Source organism: Talpa occidentalis, unplaced genomic scaffold (genome assembly GCF_014898055.3).
Source record: "Talpa occidentalis isolate TD23 unplaced genomic scaffold, MPIMG_talOcc4v2.1 talOcc4.6, whole genome shotgun sequence".
NCBI lineage: Eukaryota > Metazoa > Chordata > Mammalia > Eulipotyphla > Talpidae > Talpa > Talpa occidentalis.
In genome coordinates this window covers 133,640,103-133,659,584 of record NW_023604972.1, presented here as the reverse complement: position 1 = coordinate 133,659,584, position 19,482 = coordinate 133,640,103, and positions in this window count along the sequence as shown.

Below are 19,482 nucleotides of genomic sequence, written 5' to 3'. Positions count from 1 at the left end.
TTTTATTATTTTTTTAAAACTATCTGGTCTTCATGTATTGCCTTATTAAATTCTTTTTAAAAAGATTTATTTATGCATGCATGCAAGAACTGGGGTACGGGAAGGAGGTGCGGGAGTGAGAGGATTCACCAGAGACAGAGTGGGGAGCAGAACAGGCAGGCTGACTGAAACACACTGCTGAGGGGAGCAGCGGGGAGACAGGAGAGGTCTCCTGCTCCATGTGGGTCGCTCCCTGGCCAGGGATCGAACTCGTTCTACAGAGGCTGCAGACAGCTTCATAGTGTTGTGCTTAACCCCTTGTGCCACCAGGCCCACATCTATTTTTAAACTATAGGTGAACCTCCGAGAGAGGCTTTTTCACAGCCAGAGGTTGTAGAGTCTGCCCAGTGTGGCAGGCATGTTGTGGCACCATAGCATGTGGGTGTGCCCAGTGTGAGCCCACACATTCCTGCCAACTCTTCCAGCCCCCCAGTTAGGTGGGGACCCTGAGGAAGGTCAGCACCCAGCCAGGGGTTCCTCCTGCTGTGGTGACTGCTGACCAAAAGCCTCTCCAAGAGGAAACAACAGGACCTCTCCACTCTCCTTCAGTGCGACACCTGCCCGAGGGGTGGGTTGGGGAACGCCCTAGAAAGACTGGAGAGGGAGGACCTCCCTGGTGGCGCAAAGGGTTGAAACACAGCCTATGACGCTGTTCACAGCTACTTCAGCACCAACTTGATCCCCTGCCAGGGAGCTACCCATAAGGCGCAGCTAACCCTCTCCTGTCTCGCCTGCTGCTCCCCTCAGCAGTGTATTTCAGTCAGTCTGCCTATTCTGCTCCCCACTCTCTCTCTGGTGATTCCTCTCACCCCCCCACACCTCTGGCCTGCACCCCACTTCTTGCATGCATAAATAAATAAATCTTAAAAAAAAGAAAGACAGGAGCGAGCTCGCCCTGGGCACAGCAATCAGAGACTCCTGTTGGGGGTGGGACGTCCAGAGCAGGACGAGGTCAGAGCAATGGTTCCTTATTGTCCACACTTTTTGAAATTCCACATAAAGTCTACTTTTGATCACTGACTGAAAGGGAAGGATCTGGGTGAAGTGCTGCCTCTGCTCGTGCAAGCGCGCGATGGGACGGGGTGGAATTCCACTCTTCGTCCTGGGACGCAGGCTCCTCAGGGCCAGAGGCGGTCCCTGCTCCCCCTTTCAGCCTCGTGTGGGTGTAGAGAGTGGGGAGCTCACACCCCGATGCTGAAGTGGTCAGACCGTGGACGGCGCCTGATGCCCGTGCCTGAGCTGCCCGCCACGCTGTCCGGGGTGCAGAGGGGACAGTGACAGAGGAGGCCGGGGCTCGGGCACTCCTGCTTGCTGACCTCGCCCTCAGCACCCCGGACACCGGGGAGTTTCCATCAGCGGGGCGTGCGGCGGGGCTGTTCTCAAAATGCCAACTGAGAGACTTTCCTCTTGGTCCCCGGAGTTGTTTCTCCTCCTTTGTCCCTCCTCCACCTTCTCTGCTCCTCCTGTCCCTCCCTCCTTCCGCCCCCCCCTCCTGCCTTCCTCTTCTTCCTTCCCCCCTCTTCTGGAAGTCTTGCCTCCAGCAGGGAAGGAACACTCCCTGATACCAACCTGGGAAGGAGCACGGTGCGGGGAATCCCGGCAGCCTCGCAGGGGCGGGAGAGAGGCCTCTCTACCTCTCAAGACCAGAGTCCCGTGGGGGACGAGGCCACAGGGAACCCCAAAAGTGGACGCCACACGCGGAGCAGGAAACCCCTGAGCAGAGGGCTGGCTCCCGGCTCCTGGTGCAGCCCGAGGAAGGAGGCCGCTCCTTGAGGGCTTCAGGCCAGTCCAATAACGGTTGAGCCAAATTACAAATGACTGAGCGCGGGGCTGGGCTGGGCCTGCGCTTCCTGCGAGTGAGTTAGGGAGAGAAAGCCAGACGGTCTGGACTAGCGCCCCACTTCCCGCCCTGTTCAAGACGGTGCTGGAGGAGGCAGGGGGCGGAGGCACCTGACCGAAGGGTCGCCAAGCCCTGGGGTGCACGTGTGTCACCTGCGCCACCGCGGGAGGACGTGGGGGCTGCCTGACGCCTGGACCAGCCCACAGGCAGGACAGGAGGTTGCATGAAGCAGGGCAGAGGCCAGGACCAGCCCCGGGCCACGTGCAGCAGCAGCACCCTGAGCACCAAGCAGGTCTGGGCGTGATGGAAGGGGGCGAGGGAGCACCGTGGAGGAGACAGTGAGAACGCTGAGGAAGGGCACAGGTGCGCCCGAGAGCCTGGAGCTTCCCGGAAGCGCCATCTTAAAAGACAGAAAGGAAAGGACCACCTGAGGAGCAGGGCCGCCCTGGCGGAGACCAGGACCTAAGGTGCGCTCAGAGTTGCTCCCCAGCAGTGTGAGTTAACCCCAAAAGGAGCGCTTCAGCTGACAGGAATGGGCCTTTTGCTGATTTGGCAATTTTGTGTGGTGTGCCTGCGGGGTGTGCCGGGCCCTGTCCTCGGCTCTGGAGACTCAGCAGTGAGAGAACAAGTCCCTGCCCCTGTGCGACTCACATCCAGCAGGGGAGATGGAAGTAGACATGGAGGGATAACAGGAGAGTGTACGGGACTGAATCTCACCCCCCCACCAAATTCATATGTCAAAATCCCAAGCCCCAGTGTCTCAGCATGGAACTGTATTTGGAGACAGAACCTTTAAAGAAGAGATTAAGGTAAAATGATTAGGATGGGCCCTAAGCCGATCTGACCAGTATCCTTATAAGAAGAAACTTGGACATACTGAGGCACCAGAGTTTGAACACGCAGGAAAGACCATTTAAGGACAAAGGAGAGATGCAAATCAGCTTAATTTTGGAAAGAGAACACCTCCTTCCAGGGGAAAGCTTGGACAGACTTGCTAGCAGGCTCGTTAGAAGATTGCGGGCTCTTCAGCTGTGCTGTGCACTGCTGTTTGCACACATCATCCACCTAGCACTGCCTCTGTGTCACCCCGTGGGACTTGGGGGTTCAGGGGCACCACTGTGATCACGAAGCACCTGCTTCTGCAGTGCTAAGAGTGATGAAGGCAATTGTCTCTTGCCAGCCAGCATCTATGGCACTGCGTCAGACTAACTTGTGAGTTCTTTTTTTTTTTCTTTTCTTTATTTATTTATACAAGAATCGGGGTACAGGCCAGATGTGTGGGAGGGTGAGAGGATTCACCAGAGACAGAGCGGGGAACAGAACAGGCAGACTGACGAAATACACTGCTGAGGGGAGCAGCGGGGGAGGCAGGAGAGGTCTGTCAGGCCATGTGGGACCCTCACCGGCCGGCCGGGATGGAACCCGCGCTGCAGAGGCTGCGGACAGCTTCACAGCACTGTGCTCAACCGCCTGCGCCACCAGAGGAGGCCCTAACTTGTGAGTTCTTAAATAGCAGAAAATCTCAGATCCCTCATCATTCTGACATGCATATTGAGTTGCACATATACATGAATATAAATACATTATTGACAATTATCAATGAGACTGATTAACAATTATAATAATATATAATTAAATTACTACCTTATGAATAATGGCTTAAGTTATTAATATTGTTGGTAGTTACTTTTTTATTATTATTTACCTAACATCTACTAGACGCTTACAAGTGCTGGACATTACTAAGCACTTTATTTACACCATCTCATGTAACTTTCCCAAGCTCACCGTGAAGCAGAGCCTGTTATCACCCCCCATTTCAGTTCATGAGGAAACAAATTTAGAGAACTGAATACATGGACCGCGGCCATGTAGCTCGGAGGAGTGAAACTGGATTGAAGCCACTTCTGTCTGACTGAAAAGGGCAATCATTATTACCATCTGCTTCCTGGGCAGTGCAATAGTGAGTTGACTTTGGGGAGGCCCTGGGGTTGTTGGGTAACTCAAAGTAGAGGTCTGGGGAGAAGCAAGGCGAGCGGCCTCCATCCCTGGCAAAGCTGGTTCAAGCAGGGAACTGAACAAAGTCACGCATGCCTGGTTGACACACTTTGTGCTAACAAAAGTGTGTAAATGTCGATCTACTCCCCGTTCTGGGCAGGGCAGGTAGCTGTAAAACAAATGGACAATGAGGTGATGAGATGGGCTTCCCTGGCCTGTTCATTCTTTACATGCCAGGGGTTAGTGGCCCATTCACCTGATCGTCTGAGGCGTGTTGGCCAGCTCACTGGACTGGTCACCTGCCTGACAGCCGCCCCCTCTGGCCAACAAGCTGGCAGTGCCTGATAAAGAGTAGGAATGGTGGCCAAGCTCCAGCCCACTTCCTAAACAGAATCTGCCCATCAGAACCACCTGGGCCCGAGCCCCAGGCCCACCTCCGTCTTCGGGTCGGCGGCTTTGGGAGCCTGACGTGGTTTTGGTTCTCTAAAGCCCCCAGATGATCTCCCGGGCCACGCTGGGGTGGAAGACCTTGTAAAACAAAGGTCCAGCCCTTTGGGGGTAACGGAAACAACATGGCATTTATGTTTGGTTTCCCTGCGTCACAGAACCACTGTCCTTCGGGGTTTCTCCCCTGGGGTTACTCGCTCTCAGGGCCACAGCTGAGGGTCAGCTCAGAGCCCAGAGCCATCACGGGAGCCTCTTTTTACCTTCTCAGGACCCCCCTCATCCTTCACAGTCATCTCTTCCCACCTAGTGCAGAGTCCAGGGTCAGCCTGAAAGGCGGAAGGCTGGTGGGCACCACCGATGGACAGCACCTTTACCGCTGCCATTTGCCACAAGCCCCGGCTGTTTCTCAGTCCCCCTCACTCAGCATGGTCTGCCCTTGGAGGTGGCAGATTTGCAAGTTTGGCTCCAGGAGGGAGGGGGCCCCAGAGGGCAGGAGCGCCTCCACCTGCCCCCTCTCTGCTGGATGGCTGCATTTTGAGTCTCTCTTCTGCTTCCTTTTCCTTTGTCAGCAGGGCCCAAGGCGCTCCCTCACCCTGGGTGTCTGCAGCTCTCCTAGGGGCCAGCGCTCCAGGAATTGCGTGATCCTCAGCCTTGCCCTGTTTACACTGAAATGTCTGTTCTTCCAGAAGCTGCGCATTTGCCTCTGACCTTTCAAGTTGCACAAATGCGTTCCCACCAGAAAGCCCTCAACTGGTTAATACAATCACAGTCGTTTTAAACGTTAACCCTTCAGCTGCAGGGGTTGAGAGCCAAGCACTGCCAAGGGGCATGGAGCAGAACCCATTTCCGGATGCCGTGGGTGGTTTGAGGTTTTGTCTTTTTGCACAGAAAGCATCAGCCGACTATGGGAGGCAAAAGGACTCTGGGGTCAGAGCCCAGTTTGCCAAAACAAGCCTCAAATCAACCCCAAAAAGCAAAGCTGAGTGTGTGCTGTCACTGACGGCTGGCTGTTATTTACAAAAATAAATAAATCAATAAAGAAACAAGGGAGCAAAGAAAGAGGGAAAAAAGAAAACCAAATCTCCAGGCTTAACTACAAAGACCTTCAGCAAGAGGACTTAGTCACACAGATGGCCCCCTGCTCCTTCCTCCCTTCTCCGGCGGCTACCGGCACGGTGGGCGAGACTTTGCTTCAGAGCAATCAGAGCCCAGGTCGTGCCTGGTGGGCGAGCCCAGTTCCTCTCTGGTTTCCTGTGGGCCCTGCAGGGAGGCCTTCCTGCTGGGGCTCCGCGCCTGCCTGTCATGCACAGCCCGAGGCCCTGCGTGTTCACCTGGCCTGCCAGTCGGGGTGCTGAGGGCTGGGTGCTGCCCCACCTGCCCGTCTGCTGCGCCCGCACCATCTGCTCTCGTGGCGAACGGCAGGTGGCCAGGACCAGAACAACAGCTTAACGATGGGGGCAGGCAGAGGTGAGCTAACGGCAGCGTGAACCGGAGTGGGTGTGGACACAAGGGGCGGGGAACGGGCTGCCACCCTGTAGGGAAAGCCACAAGATGTTGGCTTCTGCGCCCTCTTCACTCACTCCAGCCAGGAAGCTGCTGTCAACCACCTCAGTCTCTCCGCCCTACACATCTAGGAGCTGTGAGCTGGTGAGAAACACGCTGACCTCCAAATAGGTTGGGAAAGCAATGCTCTAATTCTCTTTTTTCCTTTGTTTTTACTAAATTTATTTATTTTCTTACATCCCTGCTACTTCTTGGACAGCATTTGGTTTCTTCCCTCAGGTATGTCCCCGCAGTTCTGCCACTACCACAGCCCCGGGACCTACCTCCGCCCTCCTGTGCTCTCCCCTCCCTGCTGGAGGCTTCAGATCTGGGGTCACTTGCTAGTTTGGGCTTTTTCCTGAGCCTCTGTTGGGTTTCCCTAAATGCCACCTATAAGTGACACCATCCGATGTTTATCTTTTTCCTTTTGACTTATTTTGCTTCCCATTACCCCTCCCAACTCCATCCATGTTGCCACTCATGCAATGGCCTGATTTTCTTTAATTTGTCAGCCGTCTACACAACTATGTAATTTGGAGGGTACAGCTTCACCCCTCTGTGTGTGCACAGGCTCCACTCACCTGCCACCAACATCCTGTCTCGGCCCCTCCTCCCTCCCTTCCTTCTGGTAACCAGTGTGTTCTTCAGAGTCTAAGAATTATTTTCGCTGCGCTCTCTTGTTTTCCTTCGTTGTTTATATTTATTAACATTCCACAAATAAGTGAAACCATCTGACATCTGTCTTTCACCTTCTACCTTGTTTCTTTTAATATAATCACCTCCAGATCCTGCCATTTTGTTCCAAAACGTCCCATTTGGCATTTTTAATAGGTGAGTAATGTTCCATCGAGTATATACTCCACGATTTCTTTATCCAATTGTCTGTCATTGGGCATTGGTGTTGGCTCTGTGACTTGGCAACTGTGAATACTGCTGCTATGAACACAGTAGTGCATACATCTTTTTTGTGTTCGTGTTTTCATATTCTTTTGGGTAAATATCTAACAGTGTTATTGCTGGATCATCTGGGGTTTCCATTTTAGTTTTCTGAGGAATCTCCATGCCATTTTCCATAAAGGCTACAGCCCCTGTGAGAATGGCCTATTTCAAAAAGACTAGAAATTGCAATGCCCTGAGTTAAATGTTCTCTTTAGTTGTTTGGCAGGGATGGGAATGGGTAATGTGGAAGGTCAACAAAAAGCAGGGCAGGGGTGTTAGTTATGAGAACGAAGAGGGGAGATGGTGTTTTTACCACAAAAAAGAAATGGTGATTACATGACAGCAAGAAATGGTGATTACATGACAGCAAGGACGCGTTAGTAACTTGTGAATATGGCAAATTAATTGCAGTCTTTATAGTACAAGGTCATATGCCAATTAAATCTGAATAAAATTGGAGGGTGGAGAGAAAGATAGGAACAGAGATGGGAAATGTAGGGGTCATTGGTGGAACCTCCCCTGCTCTCCCTAAAGAATCAGTCTCTGGATTTCTTGAGTCTTACTTTGTATTAAGTGGCACCAGGTTAAATACTGTGGTTGTTTATGCGTACTGGTTTTTATTTTTATTTTTTGAAGTTTATTCAATTGAGAAGTGTATCGTTTTTGAGCCAGCAGCTGCTCACGAAGGAGCCACACAGGAGACCACAGACTTGCAGTTCTTAGAGATGGTGTCTGGGAGGAGAGAAAGTGTTTCTGGACCGTCATGACCTCAAACTTGTGGGACGGAAGCCAGCACCTCACCCTCACTACCCTAATATTTGGTCTTAAATTTAAGCCATTTTGATTAGATCTAGCAGCAATGTTAAAGCTATCAAGAGTCAGGAAAGTCTTCAAGTTGCAAAACATAGGACTTATTTACAATAAAAAGCACCTAACTTTCATTGGGTGATTATTATGTGCCGGGTAAAGACTCCAGGCTCTACGTAAGTCCATTTCCAACAGCCCTGAGTAGCCACTGCTGTGATTCCCGTTTTGTAGAATTAGAATCAGGCAGTAGAGTTAGGGACTAAGATAAGTGACTTAGCCAAGGTCAGGGTCTTTGCGACCATGGACTTCAACCTGGGCAGAAAGTGAGGACAATTTTCTCTGGTGGTCACACAACTGTAGTTCTCCTGGCTTCGGGGCGTGCCTGACGACATCACAACGCCCCTGCATTGCTGGCAGGACTATGTGGGGCGTGATCAATCCCAAAGGGTGAGAAGGAGTCAGTCCCAAGAACTGAGGCAAGAAAAGAAGACTCAAGAATACGGAGTACCTGGAAGATGGAATCTCTCCTCATTTTCCTCTCGGCACGGTGATTTGCACATTCGGGGCTATTATTTTTAAGATGTATAAAATTTTATGTGCCAGCAGGTCAGCTCTGTCCTGGAAGATGATGTGGTCATGGAAGCCAGAATCTTCCAGGACTCCTGCCTATTAGTGAGTGTTCAGACCCGGATCCACGTAGCCGTGGCTCCTGGCCTTAGAGTTGCTTTTAAAGACAACTCCTTTTCTTGCCTTTTCTTCCCTTGATGTGATTAAATTTCACTGTATTCCCAGAGACTTATGTTAGAGGGAGGCACATTTATTTCTTGTGCTTATTACTCACTCTAAAGGAATAAGAGAATTTATTTATTTATTTATTTTAAAGATTTTTTTTTTAAGAGGCATGTTTTTATTTATTTGTTTGTTTGTTTGTTTGTTTTGTTTATACAAGCACTGGGTACAGTCAGAAGCGTGGGAGGGTGAGAGAATTCACCAGAGCCAGAGCGGGGAGCAGAACAGGCAGAAGGACCGAAGTACACTGCTGAGGGGAGCAGCGGGTGGCAGGAGAGGTCTGCGCGCCATGTGGGACCCTCCTCCAGTGGCCGGGGAGCAGCCGGGGATCGAACCGGCGCCTCAGAGGCTGCGGGCAGCTTTGCAACCCAGCGCTCAACCGCTGCGCCACCAGGGAGGCCCCGAGAATTTATTTTTAAGGTCCCTGCATGGTGCTGCACTGGATTTTTCCAAAATACATACCTATTTGAAATTGATATGTAATATTTAAATAGATGCATATACAAAATGGTAAATATTTAAATATATATTTACCCTATTTTTTTACTATTATATATACTATATACATAAAGAATAGCAAGCACATGATTTTAAAAATCACAGTTTTAAAAATCTTGTAACAACATCCCCACAAGCTTCTTTCTCTAAAATTTCAGCTTTCCCTCCTCCTCCCAGCTCTTCTGGTATTTCTTTTCATAATTATAAATTGTAAATTCCTTTCTACTCTTTATCATTTCAAACTTTATCTTTTGACTTCCTGTTACTTGGTGAAAATTTATCTCAACTCTTTCCTACATTTTTATCTCCTCCCACCCTACTTTATGGCAGGTAACAAAATCATGTGTGTGTGTGTGTGTGTGTGTATAGAACTGGGGTGTAGGCCAGAGATGCAGGGGGTGAGAGGATTCACCAGAGATAGCGTGGGGAGCAGAACAGGCTGATCTACTGAAATATACTGCCGAGGGGAGCAGCAGGTGAGACATCAGAGGTCTGCTGCGCCATGTGGGTAGCTCCCAAGCCGGGGATGGAACTCAGGCTGCAGCTGTGATAATGCCAAGACTTAATCCCTTGGCCATAAGGGAGGCCAAGGTGACACTTTTTTAAAGACAATTTTTAAGGCAATTTTTCACCAGTGTCAGCTTTGCTCCTTGCAGAAGCCAGAAGTACCACCCACGACGTGCTTCCCTTCCTGTGCAGCGGCTTGCTCTTCCTGGAGCTCATTGCCCTGCTGGTTCGCTTGCTGGTTGAATATTTAATTTTTTCCCACGTGTGTACCAGGAGCCCCCGCTGTCATTTCCCAAGAACTCAGATCATTAACACACAATCAACTCCCTGTTACTCCCTGGACCCCTCCCTTCCGGAGTCCTCTGGCTTCCTGTCCCAGTGGCCTGGTTAGACTTTAGACCCCTGCGCAGCTGCCCTCCGGGCACTCCCCTTGGCCAGCTCAGTGGTGTCGTCAAGGATCCCTGCCTCTCCCCATGCTGGGTCAGCGTGTCACCCAGGGATGCAGCTCCCGCCCAGAAAGCCTTCCTAACCAAGAAGCGCCCACAAAAAGTGCCTCTTTGGCATATGGATAATTTTGAGCTAGAGGTCACTGAATACCAACAAAGGCAGGAAAAAGCTCTAAAACCAGGGAATAAGTTGTCTTCCTATAAAGGAAACTTACATGTAAGAAAGTTTCCATTTGTTAGGACGCGTTTGTGCCACTGGAGGAGGCCTCTAAACAACTCTTACATAGAAGAGATGCTCACGTCAATCAGCATCACTAGCCTTACAGTACAACCTTATTTACCTATTTCTGTCACCTTCCTGATATTGCTTCCCCTATCAGGAGCCCCACACCTCTTTTCTTTGTTGCATTTCAGTCCAAATTCTAACCACCTCTCTGGCTTCCTCATCACGGTGATGCTCATGGGGGTGCACTTCTGCCTGTTCTGCTGTTACTCTGTCTCTCTGTGTGTACTGTAGGGCTCCAGATGGACCACCTAAGACAAGTAGAGGAGAGAGATTTCCCCTGTGCTAGCAAACCAAATGTCCATGTTCTCCCGGGAAAGACTCCAGTTGATTCTGTGGGTCATAGTTCCTCTTAATTAGAAAAGCTGAGGGTCCACTGATGGCCCCAGCGATTGGCATCCCCTTCAGGATAGCAAGGAACTGGGTGGGGGTTGCTGAGCATTCCCAGAAAGGAGGGGCTGACAGTCCTGCATGTCCAGTAGAGGCTGAACCAGGGACAAGGAAGGGCCAGGGCAGCAGGGTTCCAGCTTGGTTGTAACTGCTTAGTTGCTGGACCTTAGGAAAACTGACCAGCCTGTCCACCTCGGTGTCCATTCCTTCAAAGGATAACTCTAGATTCGATTTTGCGATGTAATCCAAGATCCTCAAATATTATCCTGTCCAATAAGAGTTTGAAATATAATGCAGTGGTCTGACTCAGCCTAGGTGATCACAAAACAGTAAGAGAAACGAAAAGTTAGTGGTTTACTTTGATTTACATTGATTAAACATTTACTGTGGCTAGGCACTGTTCACTGTTTTATTTGTATGATCATATTCTGATTTGATCCATTCTCAAAGCATCTGGTTACATCTCGTGCCTCCATTTCCTCATCTGCAAAATGGGGATAAGAATCTTACCCACTTTGCCCTCTCCTGGCCTCCTTTTTCTTGCTCTCTCTCTCTTTCTGTGTCTCTCCCCTCATGCTAATTCAATCAAATTCAACAAGAACAAGAACAAAAAAAAAAGAATCTTACCGATGAGAAGATGCATGCGAACCTCTGAACTGTCCCAGACACACAATAATTATCTGATCCATATTATCCAGTGTACGTCTAGCTATTTTGCTGGTTTTTCTTGAGTGGGCTTTTTAAGGAGAAACTTTCTTAGCTCAGTTGCTCCTTCTCCATCCACCTTCCCTCATCCAAAAACGTGTTGTAATTTTTGCCTGTAGGTATTTCTTCGATTTCCTGCACGCTTCCTTTTAAACCCCTCTGGTCATTTTAGGGTGGAAGGCTGACTAACACACTCAGACAATCGGCCACCATTTGCCAATTTTTTTCTTCCTGGTAATTTAGATGTTTTTCTGTTTTTTATCTTGTTTTATTTAACCCACAACACTTATAAAGGCTCACACTTAATTGAATTTTTCCTCCTCAAGAGATATGTTAATCACGTCGGCCCCTCAAGGACAGAAGACTCGTGGTCCCCTCCCCCTTTGATGCTGGACAGGCCTTCTTGTTTATTGAGAAATGATTAATGGTAAAATAAAATAAAAGGCCCTGTCCTGCCCTGGTTGGCTGCTCGGGAAACTGCAGAACTAGCCCCTACGCGTTTGACAATATTTCTCTCTTCCAAAATGCATCTCTGTAAACAAGTTTTTACTGCAGTTCTTAGCTCTGAAATAAAATTAATCCTGACTTAATCAGTAGCATGGCCAGAACAGAACATTTCTTAGGACTCCTAGTACTTGGAGTAACAAAGGGTCAGAGACGGTGAACCAGCCGTGAGGCACAAGCTTAGGTAACATGAGTGGATTCTCCGAGACATAAATTCTTTATAAACATGACCTTCCTGTTGGGGATGGAGAACCCAGACTCCCACTTTCTGGGTGGAGGCCGCAGGGCTTTCTTTCTTTCCTTTCTTCATTTTCCTACTAGTTCCTTTGCCTTGTGAAATTTCAATACTTAACCTGCAGGTCTGCAATCCTCTTTGAAGTTGATGAAATTAAATAAAAAGTCCTAATTCTTTTGACAACCACGGTCTTCCCCCTTGATGCACAGAGACAACCACCCCGCTCCCTGGCGGAACTGCCTTTTCTCAAGGCCGTCGTGACCTCGGTTGCGTTGGGCTCCTTCTCCCTGCTGGGGCTGCTCAGGCTTGAGAAGCCGGCCAGCCTGGAAGTGGGGGGCTCTAGCCACTGTGCTGCCCCACGCCTGCTCCTCCAGCTCCTCCTCAGTCCCAGGCTCTGTGGTTTACTCTCCTTGTTCTCTGTGAATCCACCTGACACCAATAGTCACCTTCCCTGCGTCCCAGGGCCACCACCTCCACATTGGCTGCCATCTGCTGTCGTGTCTGCATCACCATGGAAGTGCCCACCGCCACTGCCAAGCTGGTCAGCTGGGCCTCTCCCACCCGCCACAGCGCAGTCAGCAGCATCCAGTCCCTTGTCACCATGGTTTGTGGCCCCAGATATTAGACTCACGGGAACAGTGGAGAATGTTTTAGGAGCAGCTCCTCATGATGAAAACCAGCCATGTTCCAGACTCCAGTCAAATCCTGGGGGCCACAGTGGCTCATGCACCTCAGCGGCTGAGGCTCTGAAGGAGTAGACCCAGACACCACCTGAGATGGTGCTCCCCGGGGGCCATCCACCCCGTTATAACTGAACCCGCTGCCACAGCTCTGAGGTGCCACCCAGGGCTGCTGCTGTGCACACGTGGATCTGGCAGAAAGTAAGGTTCGCAGTTGCTCCACAGTCCATGGGGCTTAGCTGGGCCTCCCCCCTCCCTCCTCCATGGACCAAGCAGTTTCACCCAAGGAACAGCAGAAGCCCCTGGAAGGGCTGCAGGGACCCAGGAAGCAGGATCTGGCATGGCAGGACATGCCTCATTGTGCACATTCGCATCTGAAGTGCACAAACCGGCCCTCTGATGCACAGATCCATCCTGCACTTTGATTCCTTGACCCGCAGGGCTCCTCTCCAGGAGGCTGCTGACCCACACTGCTGGCTCTCAACGTGCACAGTGGGTGTGGAGGCAGGTTTTGCTCAGGGGCCTCTGCAGACCCCGGGGGAGACTCAGGGCATGACTCCCCCACCCATCTCATCCTCTTTATCTTAATTTGCCTCATGATTTCCAGCTCCGGGGAGCCACTGATAGGCTTCATTCTGAACCGGCGACATGGAGGAAGGATGTATTTCTTCTCACTGACAGGAAAGATGCCCCTGAACGGGCAGGGTTTCAGCAGCGTTTGGATTATGGCGGAGGTGCTGACTGTGGGTAACCTCCTCTCATGTGGTGCAGCTACAAACCGTGACAGAAGATCAGAGAGGCCCGAGTGAGCCAAAGGGTTCTCTGTTGGCTCGTCCAAAATAAAGGCGAGAGCATACCAACAATGAATTTCCAAAGGCTCTTGTTATTGGCTCACTCATCCATTTATTCTGCAAATATCACCTGAGTGACTGCAACGTGCTGGTAGCTGGAGCTACCACAGGGCACACGACAGGGGAGGGAAACAGCCATCGGGGATTTGATGGTGTCACAGGAACGCGGCACCAACCCAACAGCTCTTCCTAACTCCCTGCTCTATTGCCACCCCCATCCGGAAGTTGAAATGGATGAAAAGGCAGAATCTCGCTTTCCCAGATGGCCCTGTGGTGGGGTGGTCGCAAGACATCACGTGACATCATTACAAGGTGATTTGGAGAGGAGTCTGCGGGAGGGTTTCCAGGAAAGATGGGGGTATCTGTGGGGCTTCGTTCCTTCCCTGAGCCGGAACACAGTGTTAAGCATTTCGACAGTCTCCAGGGCAGAAGCACCAAGAGGGGCCCAGGGTTGAGAAGCAGAAACACCACCAATAGAGCTCGCCTCTGGACTTCCTGTGACCTGCGACTCTTAATCATATTATCCACCATAATTTCAGTTAGTCATAGCTGGAAACATTCTTAACTGACATTCAAGATAGAGATCAACATCAGCCCCCTTGCTTTGCCTTGCCTTCTTACAACGAAGCTTCAAAAATATTCACCAATTAACTATTTGAAAAATGTAAATTGCCATTGGTTAGGCATTTGTTTTATATATATATTTTTTTAAAGATTTATTTATTTATTTATTTATACAAGCACTGGGTACAGTCAGAAGTGCGGGAGGGTGAGAGAATTCACCAGAGCCAGAGCGGGGAGCAGAACAGGCAGAAGAACTGAAACACACTGCTGAGGGGAGCAGCGGGCGGCAGGAGAGGTCTGCGCGCCATGTGGGACCCTCCTCTGGTGGCCGGGAGCAGCCGGGGATTGAACCGGTGCTGCAGAGGCTGCGGCAGCTTCGCAGCCCAGCGCTCAACCGCTGCGCCACCAGGGGAGGCCCTTGTTTTATATTTTTGACAAAGCAATAAGTATCTCCCACTAAAGGATTATTAGGAAGTAGCAACTCATTTGGCAGCAATTAACCAAAAGTCCTTTAAAGTTCTAGTAGCTTCAAGCTCAGATTCCAGACTAGGATTAATGGCCCAGGATCCTCAGCCAAGCAGAGGTGCAGGTGCTGACTCTAACAGAAAGTGGGCGGAAGGAGAAAGATCCCTAAAAGTAACTCAGTAAAAGGACAGTGCACTCATCCACACAGATACAACCATCACCATCAGCTCCCAAGCCTGTGAGGCGAGCTTAGTGTGAGGCGAGCTTAAAGTCCATGCCTGATCACTCTAGGCATTTCACGCCTAAGGGAAACTCAGCCCTGGAGGTCACAGAAACAAAAGCTAGAGTGAGGACACAAATCTTAACCTCACAGTGCAGGAATCAGCATATTGCATTGCATTGCATGGGCCAAATGTGACCCATCACATGCCCTTGAATGACCTAAGGGCTGAGTTTTTATATTTATAAGTGGTTGAAAAGTAATCAAACAAAGAAAAATGTTTTATGACACATGAACATTATATAAAGTTTGGATTTCAATGTTCCTAAATAAAGTTTTACTGGGACTCGGTCATGCTCAATCATTTATGGATCATCTATGGCCACTTTCATGTGGCAAAGGTAGAGTTGAGTGGTTGCCACTGAAAGTATGTGACCCACAAAATATGTGACCCACAAAGCCTCAAGTATTTACTAGGGCCTGTTCACAAAGTTTGCCGCCCTGTTACAGAATGCAGGGCCTAAGCAATGAGCCATTCCACAGGCCTTCATAGCAACGCCTCAGATCTCAACTATCACTCAGATAAAAGGCTCAAAACCAAAAGGCAAGATTCTTTGTAATAATGAGGTCTGCCCAGTTCCTTAGGGGACTGTGTGTTAAAATAACATTAAAAATGTATGCCATTTTGGAAATAATAAAAAAATATGCAGAAGAAAATAAAAATAGCCTTTAAGCTTATCACACTTGATGACAACTACTAACAGTTTTCTTATTCTTCCAATATTTTTCTGTGCATAAATATTTTTTCCTACAAAATTTGTCTGCATGCATTATATTAGTATTATTCCAGTTGCAACTGATAGGAAACTTACCTTTAATAGACTTAAGACTTTCTAATTTATGTCACTGTGAGCTATAGGAATATGACTACTTCAGGTATGGCTGAATCCAGGAGCTCAGACAAGGTAGTGAGGTAGAACTCTTTCTTCATCTCTTTGTTCTTCCATACTCATCTCAATACCAAGCAAGCTCTTTACTTCTAGTGACAAAAGGGCTGCAGAAGTCCTCATTGCACTGTTTATCCACACAGCAGCAATACCAACAGGAGGAAAGAAAGGAATATTTCTTTCCCAAAAGAATTAAGTAGGAGTCTTTCCAGGGTCAGTCAATACTTTTGACAACATGAGTTTTATTTGCTGCCTGACATATAATCATTCAGATACACCCCACGTTTTTTGTAGCCATTTCAAGCCCTTTCATCTCAGGCTCATGATTAAAGCATTAGATGGGTCTGAGGAATCATCTAGTACATTTTATTCCTTTTACAGTAAAGGAAATTGAGGTCCAGAAAGGATAAGTGATTTACCATTATCATTCAAGAAATTTGTGGTGAGGAGCCAGATCTAGATGGTTCCAAAATTCACTATTTCCACCAGCTGCTGTCTCTTAAATGTCAACCCCCAAGCAAAATATGGGCCTATAAAAGAAGTCAGCTAACGAGTGTGCTTGCCCAGGGGATCCTGAAAAATAAATGAGTCAGAGAACAAGAGCAATCTGGTTTTCTTCCCTCCTCCTAGACTTAGTTCTAAAAACAGGCTTGGGGTGGGGGGCGGGGGTGCAGAAAAGCCACAAAGGCTGCTGCTGGGTTGTTCCTCTTCAGCTGCGTATATGAAAGAGGCTTTGTTGGTTAATCAGAGCTGTGAGCCCAGTAAGGTCTCTACATGTTTTAGATTCTGCCGCTCTCCATGTATTTCTGCTTATGAGATTATGTGGCAAAAATTGCCTTTTCAATTTTGTGTGAAAACGCTTTGCAGGCAGCTATAGAAAAAAGATAAGCTTTTGCCCTTTGCAACAACATGAATGGAGCTCGAGGGGAGATGCTAAGTGAAATAAGTCAGAAGAAGAAAAATAAATACTGCATGGTCTCACTTATATGGGGAATATAGAGAAACAAAACAAAGGGTCAGATACCACCGAACCAGTGACAAACCCCAGAAATCTGACGGTAGACTAGAGGCTGCCAGAGGGGCAGGGGAGAGGGATCATGGACTATGGTGGAGGATGATGGGTGTCTTGGGGTTGATGAGGTGTGGTGACATGCAGCTGAGGGTGTGATCCTGTACCCCCAAATCATAGTCAGCATGGTAAACCAATGTTCCCTCTATAAAATATATTAAATTAAAAAAAAAAACTTACCAGGAAGGACGATGTGTTGTCGGTGGGAAGGTATCAAGTCCTCTAAGTATTGAGGACCCAATTGTAGAGAAAGGGAAGGAACCCCTTTACAGACTCAGTGAGCTGGTGATGAGGAGGAACGTGGGTGGTAAGACCTTCAAGAGAAGTGTAATTCCCGTCTTTTGTATGCTCTATTTAGTGTCTGCCAGGAACTGAGCAGGACACCCAGGAGAGACAAATCTTTATCCCTGGCCTCAGCGCTCGCGGCCAAGTGTGGGGAGAGACAGGACTTTGACAAGCAGGGGAAGGGCGTGGAAGCCGGGTTACTAACTCATCGTCGGTGGACCAGAAAGGCTTCCCAAAGAGAGGGGGCTTAGTGAGCCTGGAAGGCCCATTGGGGTCAGCAGGGGATGGGGAAAGGGAAGGCACAGCAAGGTCAAAGGTGGGGGACAGGAAGGGGACAGCAATCTGCAAACTCCAGGCAGGACAGATGTCAGGAATTTGAGAAAGAGTAAAGTCATCTAATTTGCTAAAAAAAAAATTAAGGAAATGCCAAGTCCTGGTCTGGACCTCCATACAAGTGTGAAGTTCTTCTTCACATCCACCACCCCCACATCTTTCAGTTCCCTTTCCTGTCTCCCAGCTGACCTCTTCTATCCCTGAGGCCAGCTCTTAGTCTCTCTTTGCACTGCCCTTATCAACATTGCTCTTAGTAAGAGCCAAGGCTCGCTGACAGTAAGCTGAAAATGACTGATAGGATGGTGATTTAGTGGATGTGTAATATTTTTATTGCAGACAAAATCCCAGACCAAGGAATACATTTTGTATTGTTGATTAATGAATGAATGGACTGATAAAATGTGACATATATACTTCCAAGTACAGCAATGGAATACTATTCAGTCTTCAAAAAGGATGTCCTGACTCATGCTACCATATGGATGAATGTTGAAGACGTTATTATGCCAAGTGAAACAGGCCAATTACAAAGGCCAAGGATCATCTGATTCCATTACCTAAGGTACCTACAGGAATCAAATTCAGAAAGTAGTGAGAGACAGAATAGAATGATGGTAGTTAGGGGCAGAAGGTGAGGAAAGGCAAATGTGAGTTACGTTTAATGGGAACAGAGTTTCACTTGGGAAGATGATAAAAGTTCTGGAGATGGATGGTTGTGATAGCTGTTAAGCAAATGTGAATATTTGTACACTTACAAAAGGTTAAAATGGTCAAGTTTATGTTATAGGTAGTATACTACACACACAAAAAGACTATTAATTTGGATACAGACAATTGGAAGTGAGCACAAGTAGGAAAATTTCAGTGATTCTTAGCAGCAAGTCCAATCATTACCTTCACTCATATTTTTATGCAATGAATATTAAGTAAGTACCTTCCAGAGATCAGGCATGAATTATAGCATGAAGTAGCAACACCCTTTGCAACCTCCCTATTAGAGGAGGATTTTTATCTGCAAGTCAGGCAACCAAGGAAAGTTTCAACAGAATGAAGACTGCCAGCATTACCCAAAGGTGTGGGGTTCCACTGTTCTCAGAACAAAATCAGCTTGTCCCAACCTGCGGTTGATCTGGATATAGATGAGTGACCCTTGAGTCAAATGGAAGGTTTGGAAATAGCGATGAAAAACCCATGTTGCAATGTCTTCAACAGCTCTGGAGGCTCACATTCTTTTTTCAGAGTTCAAATGGTCAAAAAAATGTTCTGAAAACAAGAATTCTAGGAAAATATTTGTTAGAAGCTCTCAACCAGGATTTTTCTTTTCTTTCATTCTTCTGATCTGGGCCATATTAGGATCCTTGACATGACTAACTGCAGTAGTCTTTGCCGTTGGACACTCATTCTCAACTTTTCATCATCGCAATTCAGTGCCTTTTGCCAAAATACTAGGCACTGCCTTTGTTTTCAGTTAGTCTGAAGTCAACATGTTGGTGAGCCAATGACGTGTATCAGGAGAGACCGTTGCTTCTCTGAGTGAGACTTTTGGCTGCTCTCCCATGACATTCTCTATCTACCCATTCACAAATATTCAGCTCCTCGTTGGGCACTAGGAGTCTTAGGTCAGCTGTCTTGCCCTCAAAGAGCTCACAATCTAGGAATTTTCCTAAAAAGGTCAATAAGCTTGTAATTATCAAGACATAGTAAATGACGCATGGATAGAGCAGAAGGTCAATCAGAAATTCCTATGTGTATTCACACCCATTATTTGAATAATAATTATATGGTGTTTAATATGTACTAAGTGTTACCCTCAAGGTTTTGCACAGATTTAATCACTTAATCCTACTACAATCCCATAGTGGAAGATAGTCTTATGGGCCCCCTTTTACAGATAAAGAAACTGCAGCACAAAAAAGGTTGAATAACTTATGAAAGACCATGTGGCAAAGATGCCTGCCAGGCATCCTGGGTCCAAGGTCTGGGTCTGTCATTAGCACACCAGGAATTAGCACACTCTAGTCTCTAGGGTAAGAATGAACATTATAGCAAACCTCGGACATGAATTAATTGGAAGGGTTTTAGGCTGAGTCCGAACAACT